Source organism: Nerophis ophidion, linkage group LG15 (genome assembly GCF_033978795.1).
Source record: "Nerophis ophidion isolate RoL-2023_Sa linkage group LG15, RoL_Noph_v1.0, whole genome shotgun sequence".
In the NCBI taxonomy this organism is placed as follows: Eukaryota; Metazoa; Chordata; class Actinopteri; order Syngnathiformes; family Syngnathidae; genus Nerophis; species Nerophis ophidion.
This window is the reverse complement of record NC_084625.1, coordinates 3,384,496-3,389,495: the sequence shown is the minus strand read 5'-3', so window position 1 is coordinate 3,389,495 and position 5,000 is coordinate 3,384,496. Positions and strand designations below refer to the sequence as shown.

General features: G+C 26.8%; 1 protein-coding gene across 1 annotated transcript in view; it reads left to right on the top strand.

Annotated features, from left to right (window-relative positions):
• zic4 (zic family member 4) overlaps positions 1 to 5,000 on the top strand; it is a 10,015-nt gene that overhangs the window by 1,172 nt on the left and 3,843 nt on the right. The gene's annotated exons all lie outside the window — the stretch shown is intronic.

Below are 5,000 nucleotides of genomic sequence, written 5' to 3'. Positions count from 1 at the left end.
ATATATATATATATGTGTGTGTGTGTGTGTGTGTGTGTGTTTATATGTATATTATATATAAAAAAAAATTAAATGTCAAAATTTAATGATTATTCATTTTTGAGCAATTATAATAGAATGAAAAAAAATAATTTAAAAAAATCCGACAAAAAATTTTCAGGGACCCAAAAGGGGTCCCATTCATAAAAATGCTAAAATTAAGTCATATATATATATATATATTACAATTTTCTATTTTTACAATTTGATATATTTTTTATTTCACATCCATCCAGCAATATTACATTTTTCCCCCTTTTGAAAATGTATTTTATGCCCTTTTGTCTTATAGAATATAGTTTTTAATTGCAAAAAATACAAAAAAATGAAAACATTCTCCCTGTAATATCCATTTTGGAGCAATTATAATAGAATAAAAAAAAATTATTGAAAAAAATCCCACAAAATTTTTTCAGGGACCCAAAAGGGGTCCCATTCATAAAAATGATAAAATTAAGTCATATATATATATATATATTACAATTTTATATATTTTACAATTTTATATATTTTTAATTTCACATCCATCCAATAATATTACATTTTCCCCCCTTTTGAAAATTTATTTTACACCCTTTTGTCTTATAAGATATAGTTTTTAATGGCAAAAAAATACAAAAAAACGAAAATATTCTCCCTGTAATAGTTGCTGATAGATGATTGATGAAAAAAATCCCACTAAATTTCCCGGGGATCCAAAAGGGTCCCATTCATAAAAGTGTAAAAAGACTTATTTTTTTTACACTTTTATGAATTTTTTTTCAACCCTTAAATCTCTGGATCAACTTCATATATATATATATATATATATATATATATATATATATATATATATATATATATATATATATATATATATATATATATATATATATGCAAAGGGAGATCAAAAATGTAAATGTTCCAAAACTTTTTAAAAAACGTTGTCATGGCAATGCAGGTGACACTAAATAGTCATCATTACAGTAAGATATCAATTATTTTATTAGTCATATTTGCAGGTAAAAACAAGAGTAAAGTTTTAAAAACTTTGTTGCCATAGCAGCAAACTGCAGGTGACTCTGAATAATCGACGTTTTATGTTCATACTTTCTGATTTTTTTTATTTTTTTTTACGTACATAAGGTGACACTAAATAATCAACATTTAACACATCATTTCAGTAGAATATTACTTATTTATTATACATCTATTTGCTGGAAAAAAAATGTGTATATATATGCAAAAAATTAAAAATAAATCGTCCCAAAACTTTTAAAAACTCTGTTGTCATGGCAACACAGTGCAGGTGACACTAAATAATCAACATTTAACACATCATTTTAATAGAATATCTCTTATTTATTATTCATATTTGCTGGGGGAAAAAAAAGTAAAACTTAACAAAAACATGCTGCATAAGGTGAAACAAAATAATGCACATTTAGCACATAATTTCAGCAGAATGTCGCTTATTTATTATTCATATTTGCCAAAAATATGTTAACACGCGAGTCACGTGCATGAGGGGACATTAAATAATGACACTAACTAAATAAATAAGTGAGATTTAATCATTGTTTTTCATATTTGCTGGGGAAAAAATGTAAATCGTCCCAAAACTTTTATAAACTTTATTGTCATGGCAACATACTGCAGGTGACACTAAATAATCAATATTTAACACATACTTTTAATAGAATGTCACTTATTTATAATTCATATTTGCTGGAAAAAAAAGTCAAACTTAAAAAAAACATGCTGCATAAGGTGAAACAAAATAATGCACATTTAGCACATCATTTCAGCAGAATGTCGCCTATTTATTATTCATATTTGCTAAAAATATGGCAACACGCGAGTCACGTGCATGAGGTGACATTAAATAATGACACTAACTAAATAAATAGGTGAGATTTAATCATTGTTTTTCATATTTGCTGGGGAAAAAATGTAAATCGTCCCAAAACTTTTATAAACTTTATTGTCATGGCAACATACTGCAGGTGACACTAAATAATCAACATTTAACACATTTTAATAGAATGTCACTTATTTATTATTCATATTTGCTGGAAAAAAAAAGTCAAACTTAAAAAAAACATGCTGCATAAGGTGAAACAAAATAATGCACATTTAGCACATATTTTCAGCAGAATGTCACTTTTTTCTTATTCATATTTGCTAAAAAAAAAAAAAAAAAAAGAAATCGTCCCAAAGGTTTTAAAAACGTTATTGTCATGGCAACATACTGCAGGTGACACTAAATAATCAACATTTAACACATACTTTTAATAGAATATCACTTATTTATATTCACATATGCTCGGGGGGAAAAAAAGTAAATCGTCCAAAAACTTAAGAAAAACAAAAATAAACTTTATTGTCATGGCAACACCTGAGTCACGTGCAAAAGGTGACATTAAATCATGTTTATTTAACACATCATTTCACTCAAATATCACTTATTTAGTATTCAAATTGGCTGACTTTTTTTTTTTTATGCCCAAAACTTTTATAAACTTTATTGTCATGGCAACATACTGCAGGTGACACAAAATAATCAACATTTAACACAAACTTTTAATAGAATATCACTTATTTATTAGTCACAAATGCACAAAAAAATGTTTTAAATCGTCCCAAAACTTTTAAAAACTTTATTGTCATGGCAACACCTGAGTCACGTGCATAAGGTGACATTAAATCATGTTTATTTAACACATCATTTCACTCAAATATCACTGATTTATTATTTATATTTGCTGAATTTTTTTTTAAATGTCCCAATAGTTTAAAAACGTTATTGTCATGGCAACACTCGAGTCACGTGACACTAAATAATCAACATTTACATAATTTCAATAAAACATATCACTTATTTATTAGTCACAAATGCAAAAAAAAATGTTTTAAATCGTCCCAAAACTTTTAAAAACGTTATTGTCATGGCAGCACTCAAGTCACGTGACACTAAATAATCAACATTTAACACACAATTTTACTAGAATATCACTTATTTATTAGTCATAAATGCACAAAAAATGTTTTAAATGTCCCATAACTTTTATAAACTTCATTGTCATGGCAACACCAGAGTCACGTGACACTAAATAATCAACATTTAACACACCAGTTTAATAGAATATATTTATTAGTCATAAATGCACAAAATATGTTTTAAATGTCCCAATAGTTAAAAAAAAATAATTGTCATGGCAACCGCAGAGTCACGTGACACTAATAATCAACATTTAACACAAAATTTCAATAAAATATGTCACTTATTTATTAGTCACAAATGCACAAAAAAATGTTTTAAATCGTCCCAAAACTTTTATAAACTTTATTGTCATGGCAACACTCGAGTCACGTGACACTAAATATACAACATTTAACACATCATTTTACTAGAATATCACTTATTTATTATTCATAAATACAAAAAAAATGTTTTAAATGTCCCAATAGTTTTAAAAACGTTATTGTCATGGCAACACCAGAGTCACGTGACACTAAATAATCAACTTTTACATAATTTCAATAAAACATATCACTTATTTATTAGTCACAAATTCACAAAAAATGTATTAAATGTCCCAATAGTTTTAAAAACGTTATTGTCATGGCAACACTCGAGTCACGTGACACTAAATAATCAACATTTAACACATCATTTTACTAGAATATCACTTATTTATTATTCATAAATGCACAATAAATGTTTTAAATGTCCCAATACTTTTATACATTTTATTGTCTCATGGCAACACCCGAGTCACGTGACACTAAATAATCAACATTTAACACATCATTTCAATAGAATATATCACTTATTTATTGGTCACAAATGCACAAAATATATTGTAAATGTCCCAAAACTTTTATAAACTTCATTGTCATGGCAACACTCGAGTCACGTGACACTAAATAATCAACATTTAACACACCATTTCAATAGAATATCACTTATTTATTAGTCATAAATGCAAAAAAAATATTGTAAATGTCCCAAAACTTTTATAAACTTCATTGTCATGGCAACACCCGTGTCACGTGACACTAAATAGTCAACATCATTTTAATATAATATCACTTATTTATTAGTCATAAATGCACAAAAAATGTTTTAAATGTCCCAATAGTTTAAAAAAAATCATTGTCATGGCAACACCCGAGTCACGTGACACTAAATAATCAACATTTAACACATCATTTCAATAGAATATATCACTTATTTATTGGTCACAAATGCACAAAATATATTGTAAATGTCCCAAAACTTTTATAAACTTCATTGTCATGGCAACACCCGAGTCACGTGACACTAAATAATCAACATTTAACACACCATTTCAATAGAATATCACTTATTTATTAGTCATAAATGCAAAAAAAATATTGTAAATGTCCCAAAACTTTTATAAACTTCATTGTCATGGCAACACCCGTGTCACGTGACACTAAATAGTCAACATCATTTTAATATAATATCACTTATTTATTAGTCATAAATGCACAAAAAATGTTTTAAATGTCCCAATAGTTTAAAAAAAATCATTGTCATGGCAACACCAGAGTCACGTGACACTAAATAATCAACATTTAACACACAATTTCAATAGAATATATTTATTAGTCATAAATGCAAAAAAAAATATTGTAAATGTCCCAAAACTTTTATAAACTTCATTGTCATGGCAACACTCGAGTCACGTGACACTAAATAATCAACATTTAACACACCAGTTCAATAGAATATATTTATTAGTCATAAATGCACAAAAAATGTTTTAAATGTCCCAGTAGTTTAAAAAAAATTATTGTCATGGCAACACCCGAGTCACGTGACATTAAAAAAATCAACATTTACATCATTTCTATAAAATATATCACTTATTTATTAGTCACAAATGCACAATAAATGTTTTAAATGTCCCAAAACTTTTATAAATGTTATTGTCATGGCAACACCCGAGTCA